General features: G+C 38.1%; 1 protein-coding gene across 1 annotated transcript in view; it reads left to right on the forward strand.

The window, feature by feature from the left end:
• Positions 1-11,873: 11,873 nt before the first annotated feature.
• Positions 11,874-12,902, forward strand: part of LOC131431606 (UDP-glycosyltransferase UGT5-like) — a 36,912-nt gene continuing 35,883 nt past the window's right edge. Inside the window, exon 1 of the mRNA XM_058597424.1 lies at positions 11,874-12,012. The gene's annotated coding sequence lies outside the window, so the exon portion shown is untranslated. The remainder of the gene's footprint in view (positions 12,013-12,902) is intronic.

Consider the following 12,902-nt stretch of genomic DNA (forward strand, 5'->3'; position numbering starts at 1 on the left):
TCACTGACATTTCTATTACAATGCTATTATCGCAGATGCAGACTAATTTTTTTTCAAACCTGTGTAAATATACATAGAAAATAAGGGTGCATCAATGTTGCTTACTCAACCGTACGCTTTAATCTTCCAGAACGTGGTTTCTTCTATAATATAAGACAAGATGATGCAAATGGCTTCTTATTTTTGTTTCTTAGCTTTTCATGGGCCTTGCTAAAATATTGCTGACAACTATCGGGCCTATGGGGGTGTTGGCAGTTCAACCAAATACAAATTATTTTTATTTGGTTCAACCATAGATAACAGATATACACGCTCGAACAAAATTTTTCAAAATCCTTTGTAATTTCTAATTCGCTATACGTCGGAAACACTACTGCACCTACTCGAATGTTAGCCGCGAACTTTCAAAACGTTCCACTGCGTTTCGAAACGATAACAAAATCCTCATGCCTGTTATGGAAATATTCCAACTACAACAATTTTAACACTTATCACACGATTTCCCAAAGTGTTAAAGACAACTTTATTTCCATGTTGCATAAATCACACGAAAATTCGATCGGAATAAAACAAAAATAAACTTTTTAATTTACCCAACAGCAAAACAAAAATCTAGCGTGAAGGGAATGTTGCACCCAAAATTGTGGCTCAGTGAAAGCGCCACCCAAATCGTGGTGGCACCTCGTGTCGATCGTGGTGAGGTGACATCTGCAAGTATTCACCACGCTGATTGAGCAAATTTTACACACAGTTCATCTGTGAGCCTGTATATCTGTTATCAGTGGTTCAACCAATTTCTTTTATTTATTCATCTATCGAATATTTCGTCATATTTTAACTGGTACCAAATCATTCAGAATTTCGAAGATTTTACGAGTTTCTGACAAACCTTGCTAGGGTCCTACGATGAATGTGAAAACGATTATTTTGATATTCACTTTCATTTGTTCACTTAAAAAAAATACACTGCAAACACGATGAAAATAATCCTGTGTCGAAGAAAATAGTACAACACCGAAGACGTGAAAGTGGCTTCCGAGGCCGGACTCCAAAATCGCAAGTCAACTTGTCTCATCTTATATTCTCACTTGTGAGAAATTCTGGCAGCTGGCAGAAGCCCGACAACAGCTGCCAAATTTTGCAGGGGAAATCGCGTCATTCTCTCGCCACGTGTCGTCTTGCAAGATCGCTGATTCCTTCTTTCTTCTGTTCGACTTCATTTCATATTCGTCAATTCTGCATAAAAAATGACTATGAGTCTTGAGACCTAGTAAAAGAAATAAAAATATTGGTATATTGAGAGAATAAGCTTTGCATATCATGTTTGGTAGTGCAAAAGCTATGTTTTTAGCTTTCATTTAAACTTCTAATGGAAAAAATAAAACCAAATGCGCTAAAAATGAAGAACAGATTTAAAACGGTTCTACCAGTCTTGTATGACAAAAAATCGGTCGAAACAGAACCGTTAATAACCGATTGGCGAAATTTCCCTCTTACAAAAAAACGTTCAGCGGTGGTCCTTCATTGGTCCAATGAAAGTCCAATCAATCGTTCAACGGGAGGCCAACACGGGACCTTCGTTTGCCGATTTTGAAACAGACCGTTGAACCGAATGACATTTTTTTCGTTCAACAAACCCGGCAGACAGAGGTCCATTGTTGAGCCATTTTTAACATGAGGAGATGGAGCCCCGTTGTACTAGTTGTACTGCAGAATTTCTGAAGTTTTTTCCACTTATTTGTTTAAACTAATAATACATACCTGCACAATACTTCTACTTCACGTAGAATAACAACACATTCTCTTTCTATGTAAAGGTAACACTTAATTTTCATACTATTTTGCAAGATAAAAACAACAACAAACCGTTCCAGAAAATTGAACGAATATTTTGTGCAATATGTCGTTCAACAAGCGCTCAAAGACCAACAAAATTGAACGGCCTGCTGAGAGGGTCTCTGAAGGAAACGGTTGTTGCATTGTTGCCAAACCCCGCATACGCATGGCTGCCAGACGGCTGACTAAACGCTGCCAGCTGGAAAAATATGGCTGGCAGACATTCTGGTGACCGGCTGCCTCACCGCTGCCAGGAATACAACTCAAACGATACAACCGTATCCACCAGGATTTTTCCACATTGAAATCTTTGACATTTTCAGCGAAGGTGAGAAGATGAATACGCTCGGCTAACTTGGATACAGGGGACTTTGTTTTGTCAAATTGGATTTGACAACCGTAACTGAATCAATTTTGGTAGCCTTCTGGTGGCCATGGCTGCCCAGGTAGCCAAAACGCTATGCGGGACTCTTTCCGGAATTCTGCCAGCATTACGGCAAAACCTTATGGCAGACGCTGCCAGGTGTCTGCGAGGAAACGATTGAAACATATCTCACATGATTCCTATAGCATTTTATTCTCATGTCGTTTGAATCACATGTGAAAAGATAAAAAAATCAGAATCAAATCAGAGAAAAACTTGCGATACTATACACTAGAGATGGGCAAAACAGTTCATTTCAAAGAACCGTTCAGTGATGCAGAGCTCTGTTCAAAGAACTAGTTCTCCAGAGCCGTTCGTTCGTTCTATTCATAGTTGGTTTGTTTGTTCAAAGACTAAACGAGAACTTACTTTTGTAAGCTTAAGCGAGCAAAAAAAGTTCCCTCGAATTAGAACTGAGGTTTCGTGATGAAACTTTCTTATTAGTATCGTTCTTGAAAAAAGCGGACTCAAAAAACAAAAAAAAAGATCCCACGACTTTTAACTGAAGAACTACCGTTTTCGAAAAACGAACCATAGCTCGTTCATTCTTTCAAAAGAACTAGTTTTTTTAACCGTTCGCGAACGAATTGCCCATCTCTACTATACACTAGGAAACTTTGCAGAACTCGGCACATGTGTATGTACCACCACCTAGTGCTGCCTTGCATCACAATTTTTGCTCTGATTATTTTAAACATCCGTCGTTATGCTGGATGGTTTCCAAACCATACCCATGCTTACTATTTTGTCTTATGCCACGGGTACACATAACTTTTTCCAATGTCAAGTTAATGAAAAATGTCAAAATTGAGCGCGCGAAATTAGCAGCACTGCGTTAAATGTGATGTCGTGCGATGGCGTGGCTAAACTAAAGACTGATTTCTCTCTAATCCAGAGATGTCATATTTTTTCATAGGAAATCTGTATTACTCTGTATAAAAAATCTGTATTATCTGTATTCTCTAATAAAATTAAATATCCACAATAAAATGATGTTCAAAGATGTTAGTCCAACACATTATGGCTGTACAATTGTAGATTCAATGCGCAATAATTCTTTCCATATGTCTGCTGGAACAGAAAGATCAAATTCCACGAAAGGAATGTAATGCCAAGACTTTGCTTCTTGTTACTGCATTCAAATACTAATAGTTTGCTCAAAGGAAAAAACTTTTTTTTGCTTCTTATGAAATCCGTGTTAAATTTAGAAAATCTGTACCAAATCTGTATTCTGTATGCGTATGTAAAAATCTGTATAATACAGATAAATCTGTATAAATGGAATCTCTGCTCTAAACTGACAAGGTCTGCTTGAACCAGAGATGACAGGTAAAAATTTCAAATATCTTCAGACAGGGTTGCAATGTTAAAATATAGATTGTGAAACACTATAAATGATTTCACAATATAAATTAGTAAACAAACAATTTGACATTCACTGAAAGCTCTACACAATTACTGCTAATGACAACTGAATTATGAAAGCTTTACTGTGAAAGCTTTAATGTGACATTCGCCTTTGTGTAGACTTACACGCTGCGTGTAAACACATTAATATATGGTATATATTAATGTCAAGTAGGACGGTGTACATTGTATCATCAGTAGGGCAGTGTTAATATAACGCATGAAATAATTAATATATCGATAATGTACTATGTTAGTATTTAGAGACTTGACGAATTGAATTCGAATAAAATCATCTTCAAACCTGTTACCAAAAGCGTTTTCGATATTCATTTGGTAATTTTCAACAGGTTATGGGCCCAGAGCTTTACTGGAGCAGCATCGTGTAGATTGTTAGATAAACAATCTTTCTGGATAAGCACTTCGGTCAGAAGTAGCCAGCAGTGACGTTTCGGACAGAAACGGGAATTAGCAAGCAGTGACGTTTCGGACAGAAACGGGAATTGGCCAGCAGTGACGTTTCGGACAGAAACGGGAATTGGCCAGCAGTGACGTTTCGGACAGAAACGGGAATTGGCCAGCAGTGACGTTTCGGACAGAAACGAGGTTCGTCAACAGTAACGTTTCGGACAGAAACGGGAATTGGCCAGCAGTGACGTTTCGGACAGAAACGGGGTTCGACCAACAGTAACGTTTCGGACAGAAACGGGAATTGGCCAGCAGTGAAGTTTCGGACAGAAACGGGTACCGGCGAGAAGCAATAGTTTCGGATAGAAACAAAGATCTGGTTAAGATCAAGTCAGTTTGGACGTTCGAGAGATGGCGAATCTGCACCAAGAAGGTGGATCTAACTCAGCGAGAAGCAGTGGTGGCTACGAGAGGGGAACTCTCGAGCGCACCGTTCCGATGATGCTTCATGGAAGCGGCAGTCGTGAATGGATTTTCGACGGTTCGGAAGCAGCGTTTGCTGCTTGGAAATGGCGAGTGGAGCACCGTTTAGCTAAAATGGGCCTACAGCATACGCTAATAAGAACACCGGAAGAAGAAGACTTCTACAAACCAGTAGAAGGGGCATCGGAGGAACAAGAAAACTCTAGAAAGACTAATTTGAAGAAACGATTGAACGAGGACATCGACGCTCTAGATGAAATTGTTATGTTAGTTAACAATGAAGTCTTAAACAAATTGGTGGGCCTAGAGTATGCAAAACAGGCCATAGATATGTTGGTGAAAACATACCAGAAAGCGGGTACGGCTGCGATGGTGGCGATGAGAGAGCGGCTCTTCACCATAAAACATCGGAATCTGGGTTCGTTAAGGAAAATCTTCGATGAGTACGACGAAATCACTCGAGAGCTGGACAGAATGACATCAAGTGTAGGGCATGCTGAAAAGATGCATGCTCTACTAATCGCCATTCCTGAAAAGTTCAAACATGTAAAAGGTGCCTTACTGGTGCTTTCGAACGACGAGCTGTGTGCAAAGTCCATAACAGACGTAAAACGAATGTTTTTGAATGCCGAAGCCGGGGAAGAGAAGCAAACAGAAGATAAAAACATTGCGCTTGCGTCTAGATACGAATCAAAACGGCAGACAACACGGTGCTTTGGATGCAACGAAATAGGGCATTTCAAGAACAAGTGCCCACTGATGAAAAAGTTTGTGTCCAAAGAAAAGGAAGAGTACCTAAAACGGAAGAAAAGCTTCGCAATGATCACAAGAGTAGACCACAAAAAGGTGCGATTTGCAGTAGATTCGGGAGCGAGCGATCACATGGTAAATGACTTCAGGCTGCTAGAAGACGTCGAAGAACTAGCAAAACCAGTCGACATCTCTACAGCCAAATCAGGAGAGAAACTTCGGGCTACGAAGATTGGCAAAATGAAATTAAAAAGCGTTGTTGGTAAAAATACAATAAAAGATTTAACACTGTACAACGTTCTTTTTACTCCTGGACTTGAAGAAAATCTCCTTTCGGTTAGAAGGGTAAGCAAGCATGGAATAAATGTTATATTTATCGATGAAAAGGTTATTTTCAAGACTGAGGGCGAGGTTATCGCTTTGGGAAGTTTCGTTGACGGCTTATTCCACCTCGATTTGTTTCGATATGACAACTCTGAGAAAAATGCTACAAATTCTGCATTTTTAGGAAAACAAGTAAGTTTCGAAACTTGGCATAGAAGGCTCGGGCATTTGAGCAATGCAAGTTTAGAAAAACTAATAACAAAGAGAATGGTTGAGGGAATCAATCTTACTCCGGAAGATATAAATACAGTCCATGTGTGCAATGGTTGTGCAGCAGGTAAACAAGCTACGGTTAAATTTAAACAAATGGAGCAGCCAAGATCACGGCGTCCATTAGAAATCATACATTCGGATGTTTGTGGCAGCTTGGAACAAGATACATATGATGGCTATCGTTATTTTGTTACGTTCATTGACGATTTCACTCACTTTCTTGTTGTGTATCTTATGAAACACAAATCTGAGGTCTATGAAAGATTTAAGGAGTATTAGGCAATGGCCACATCTTATTTTGGAACTCGTATTTCTATGCTTAGATGTGATAATGGCGGAGAGTATAAAAGCAGCGAATTCCAGGATCATTGCAGGAAAAATGGAATTCGAATGATCTTTACAGTTCCGTATACTCCACAACAAAACGGAGTAAGCGAACGTATGAACAGAACCTTGATGGAAAAAGTGAGGGCAATGCTATATGACAGTGGCTTAAATAAAGATATGTGGGGTGAAGCACTACATGCAGCTACATTTATAATAAACAGGTCTCCTACAAACGGAATTGAGGAAGACAGTACTCCGTACGAAAAATGGTTCAAGAAACGACCGAACCTGAATCATTTGAGAGTCTTCGGATGCAAGGCGTTCAAACATATCCCTAAACAAAACCGCCAGAAGCTAGATCCTAAAACAAAACCAATGATATTTGTGGGTTACGCAAATAATGGTTATAGGCTATGGAACGAACATACACGTTCAATAGAAATCGGAAGAAGTATAATATTCGATGAAACAATAGCAAATAACCAGTTAGATGCAGCAAGTATTGTAAACATTAAAGAATTTCCTGGGGAAGATTTGACAGTATGTCAGCAAATTACTCAGAATAGGCAAGATGAAGAAGAGGGCGCTATTAGTCACAATGAACATCTAAATGGTGCAGAAACATCAGATGATTGTACGCTCATCGAGGAAGATCAAGAATCACTTGGAGAAAGTGATTATGAAAGCACTAACGAAGTTCTAGCTGAAGAACGAGACTACGGCAATGAAGGGTATTCATTGCGTCGAAGTCAAAGAGAGAGGAAATTACCTTCGTGGTATTCAGACTACTCAGCAAAAGCGGCTGTACTGTGTGATGAAGAGATTCCACAAAACATCAAGAATCTTAAGAAAACTGCCGATTGGCACGAATGGAAGCATGCTATTCAGGAGGAATTCGATGCATTGCATCAAAATAACACTTGGACAGTGGTTAACTGTGTACCCAAGGGAATGAAACCGATACACTCAAAATGGGTTTTTTCTATTAAAGATGATGGCAGATATAAAGCAAGATTGGTAGCAAAAGGATGCTCACAACGTCCTGGATTTGATTATTGTGAAACATTTGCACCAGTAGCCAAACTAGAAAGTGTTAGAATTGCTATATCACTTGCTAATGAGCATAAGTTAATAATGCATCAAATGGATGTTAAAACAGCATTTTTACATGGAAGTTTAGAAACAGAAATATATATGAAACTCCCACCTAACGCGGATGATCAAAGCCAAATTGTAAGATTGAACAAATGTTTGTATGGTTTAAAACAAGCAAGTAGATCGTGGAACAAACACTTTGATGATGCAATGAAAGCACTTGGCTTTGAACCACTAAAAAATGATAACTGTGTATATAAGTCAAAAGAAAAGGGAATAATACTGATCCTTTATGTAGACGACATATTACTAATTGGCAAAACCCTAGAAGAGATTTCTTGGATTAAAGAAAAACTCAGCAAGTTATTCCAAATGAAAGATATGTTAGAAGTAAATCGTTTCCTTGGTATGGAAATAAATCGTGATTTTGAGAACCAAACAATTGAAATTTCGCAAACTACATATATAGAAAAGCTACTTAAACGATTTGGAATGAGTGATTGTAAACCAGTGGGGACACCATTGGATACTAATACTAAATGGTCTAAATCTGAAGCTAAAACTACAGAAGAACCATTTAGGGAACTGCTAGGATGTCTACAATACCTTTCGTTGACATCCAGGCCCGATATCTGCGTTGCGGTAAACATATTAAGTAAATATTCGAATTATGCTACTGACTGGCACTGGTCAGGGTTAAAGCGAATATTGCGATATTTACGAGGAACGAGCAATACAAAAATCATTTACTCGACCAAAAATAATTATCCTGACTTCATAGGATTTGTGGATGCAGACTATGCAAATGATCCTGATGAGAGGAAATCTGTTTCAGGATACGCCTTTCTATTATATGGTAATTCAGTTTCGTGGTCAACGAAGCGACAACCAACGGTCAGCTTATCTACAACTGAAGCCGAACTGATAGCACTTTGTTCAGCTACGAAAGAAGGTGTGTGGTTAACTCAACTTCTCTACGAATTGGATGTAGTCGTAAAACCATTCGTTATAATGGAAGACAGTATTCCATGTATGAACATCGCGCAGGAGCCTAGGTCACATCAAAGAATGAAACACTTGGACATCAAATATCTCTTCGTTCGTGAACTCATCAAGAAGGGAAAACTGAAACTGCAGTTCATCGCGAGTGTCGACCAACCGGCAGATGCTTTCACTAAGGGGTTACCTAAAATTACACATAGAAGGTTATTCAGTGTATTGAATGTTCAAATTGCGGGGAAGTGTTAAAATATAGATTGTGAAACACTATAAATGATTTCACAATATAAATTAGTAAACAAACAATTTGACATTCACTGAAAGCTCTACACAATTACTGCTAATGACAACTGAATTATGAAAGCTTTACTGTGAAAGCCTTAATGTGACATTCGCCTTTGTGTAGACTTACACGCTGCGTGTAAACACATTAATATATGGTATATATTAATGTCAAGTAGGACGGTGTACATTGTATCATCAGTAGGGCAGTGTTAATATAACGCATGAAATAATTAATATATCGATAATGTACTATGTTAGTATTTAGAGACTTGACGAATTGAATTCGAATAAAATCATCTTCAAACCTGTTACCAAAAGCGTTTTCGATATTCATTTGGTAATTTTCAACATGCAAGAGTAAGTAAATATACGAAATCTGCAAATTTACAGACAAATTTGCAGATTTGGCATCTCTGGCTTGTCTGAAAAGTGAAAGCTGAATTCATGACCACTTCTACTGTTTTAACACAGGCCGCCAAATAAATTCCTTCTAAATTTGAAGACTACTCGAAAAAATGCAACACTTTTCATTGGATGGGTGAAAATTGATTTTTTTTGAAAAACTAGTTCAGAGTGTAAAGCGGTCCTTACACGAGACAATATTATTGTCAATACAAGGGGTATTGACAATACTTTTGATCGTGTAATGGGAACTTTATTGGAATTGTCACGTGTCAATACCCCTTGTATTGACAATAATATTCTCTCGGGTAAGGGTCGCTAATAATATTGTCTCGTGTAAAGCGGCCCTTACACGAGACAATATTATTGTCAATACAAGGAGTATTGACAATACTTTTGATCGTGTAATGGAAACTTCATTGGATTGACGAAAATATTGTCAAAAAAACAAAACTGCTCATCAATAAGACAATACTTTCTCTCCAGAGTAGAAACTGTTAAATATGTGCAATGAACTCTACTCTCAATATTTTAATATTCAGTTACTATATTTAAAGCGCCAAATGTTGAATGTTTTGAAAAACTCGGACTCAAGTTATCAAGCCAATTGGATTGATGGTATTTACAATACTTTGGATTGACAATAATATTGTCACATGTAAGGGCCGCTTAAGGTGGCAATCTGATCTGAAGTGATTAGCGGTCCTTACACGTGACAATATTATTGTCAATCCAAAGTATTGTCAATACCATCAATCCAATTGGCATGATAACTTGAGTCCGAGTTTTTCTAAACATTCAGCGTTTGGCGCTTTAAATATTGCAACTGAATATTAAAATATTGATAGTAGAGGTCATTGCACATATTTAACATTTTCTCTCTGGAGAGAAAGTATTGTCGGATTGATGAGCAGTTTTGATTTTTTGACAATATTTTCGTCAATCCAATGAAGTTTCCATTACACGATCTAAAGTATTGTCAATACCCCTTGTATTGACAATAATATTGTCTCGGGTAAGGGTCGCTAATAATATTGTCTCGTGTAAAGCGGCCCTTACACGAGACAATATTATTGTCAATACAAGGAGTATTGACAATACTTTTGATCGTGTAATGGAAACTTCATTGGATTCACGAAAATATTGTCAAAAAAACAAAACTGCTCAACAATCCGACAATACTTTCTATCCAGAGAAGAAACTGTCAAATATGTGCAATGAACTCTTCTCTCAATGTTTCAATGTTCAGTTGCAATATTTGAAGCTTCAAACGCTTGATTTGTTCGAAAAATGCGGACTCAAGTTACCAAGTCAATTGGATTGACGGTATTGACAATACTTTGGATTGACAATAATATTGTCACGTGTAAGGGTCGCTAACTATCGAGATGGCTTCCAAGCTAGAAGTGCTTTAACAAAAAATGAGCGTGGTTGTTGAAAATCGAAAATTCGACCTTGCCCAGTGTGGTAAAATCGCTCAAGGATGAATCTGCGAAGAGTTAGCAGCGGAACGAATACAAAAAAATTCATCCCTATGAAAGCAAGGAAGATGGAGGATTAATTCAAGTTTAATTCAAGCCTTTCGAATAATATGAATAAGATGGGCAAATTCCGCACCAGAAAGTGGTGCAGTCAAAATTCCACTTTAATGACAAGACGTACATTAAAGTGGACACCAAGCAGATCCCACCTGTATGTCCCGGAGAAACTTTGGAAAAAGAAGGGCTAATAAGTTTCCAAGAAGTACTCGGTAAGACAGATGATCAGTGGATGCGTAAATTCAGCAAGCCATACATACTTCCTCCGGCCCCACGAAGTTGACATTCTGTTTTGGCAAGATTTGGCGTCGCTCGAAACTGTCGATGGAATTGAAAGGGTCAACGACAGGTTTTTGTAACGAATTAGGTCAATCCGCAAAACTCGCCAGAATTTCGGTCCAAATAGGCAAGTTCTAGGCGGTTGAAAGAGAAAGCTTCGGAAAACAACAAAGGTCTTCAAAAAATAAAATGATTCGAACAAGCAGTCGATATAAGTGGGTAAGAAAGATGGCGTAAATGTTGCACAGAATTTGATGGGTCGTGTTAAGTCCAAGGTGAACGGAATTTACACTAGGGAAGGAGGTTGAATGAAGCAAGTTTGCAAAAAAAAAAAAAGATTTTGGTGATCGTTATTGCATGTTTTTCGAGTACAGTCCTTACTTGAAGACCCACTACTTATTTCTAGTCAATCAATCGAACAGATAAGATTAAAATAAGAAAAACATATTTTGAAAAATAAATTATTGGCTCCATGAACGGTTTTATTACGAATTCAATGGGAGCTCACTTATAAACTACCATAATTTGTTTCCTAATTGTATATGTCCTTTTAATAGCACTTCTCATTTTATTAAAAGTACAAATTAACTTTCTAAAGCGTTCTAAATCGCTTAAAATATAGTACTTATGGAATTTATTCGATTCTGCTGTAAGAATGGAAACTAAAAATCAATAATTTAGATCCCAGAAAGGCCTTGTTAAAAATAAAAAAAGTTGTATATAACCCTAAAAATACTTTTCGAAAAACCAGCAGAAATTAACTGGATAACTGGAGTGACAAAATGGGTGATTTTATGTTTGATCTTATTTTTCCATTTTACCTTCATTTTTCCAAAATGACTCGAATAGCGCCCTTAGCTCACTGCGCCCCTGGTAACGAAAATCAAAATATCTCTCAGCTCTACTAAATCTCTCAAATTTAATTGATTTTATCGCGCACTCTCCCGCATGGCTCGCTCTTCGCGTGATTCTCGCGGAACTTTCTTCACCATGCGCTGCGGAGCGTCGAAGAGCCGCATTTCAACAAAAAAATAAAGCTTACTTTTCCGAGTCTGTTTAAGTCAGTTTTAGTAACATCGTCAAGGCGTGTGGACGGTAAAACGTGATATTTGTGTGATTTATAGTGTCTCGGTTATTGTTTGATTACGGAATCACCTGTTGTGGGCAATAGATAGAAATACGGTACGAATTAGTCAATAAAGATACCGTAACGATAGCAGCTTTGGAATAGTGGCTTAGGTCGATCGTCAGCTGATTGTTGCCGGCGAAAAGAGATTGCATTTTCTACGAGATTATGTGTTTTTTTTTCGCAAGTTTGCAATAGCTCATATCATTCCTATCACATAACGAATTGAACGGTTGGATGCTGTGTTATATAAAACACGAAAAAAAACATCTTAGCAAAAAATGTGCACTTTGAAAGTGGAAGTGATTCAACACAGTTAAATTTAAACAGCTGTCAGCGACAGCGCATGCCGATACGGCCATTTGTAGCTAAATTAAAAACAACCTTCATGGATAAGATGTCAGTGTCCTGTGGCTAGTAGAAGTTTAGTGTATGAAAATCGCGGTCAAAGTCGTGAATTGGTGTGTCACGTTGAATGCCAGGCCATAAGAAAAGATGTTCGGTGCAGTTAAATTGGCCGCAGAGTGCGCGCGCGAGAAAATCAAAGCATGCTTTTCAAAGCTAATCATGTACAGTGAAAATATATGGCAGTATAACTATTTGTTTACGTTCATTTATTATACCGTTACAGTGGCATGTGTGCGATGCGGTGTTTGCTTATTTTTGCCTGCCTTCCATAGCTGCACCGAATGACCGCTAAGATCGACGAACTAGCTACATGGTATCAAATGAAGCAAGCGGCACATATTTCATTAAAGCAAACATACGCAAACCATTCTTCAGGTGTATAGCGAAATGTTGCTTGCACTATTTCTGCAGCGGTCCTCGTAGTACTACTGAAAAGGTTAACTGCCTGTTATGTTAGTCAACGGATCCCCTCCAAGTTGGATGTAGTGTTTGTGCTGAAAAAGAAACAAGATTATTCCATAACTGTATCACAAAAATC

The sequence above is a fragment of the Malaya genurostris genome, chromosome 2 (assembly GCF_030247185.1).
Source record: "Malaya genurostris strain Urasoe2022 chromosome 2, Malgen_1.1, whole genome shotgun sequence".
NCBI lineage: Eukaryota > Metazoa > Arthropoda > Insecta > Diptera > Culicidae > Malaya > Malaya genurostris.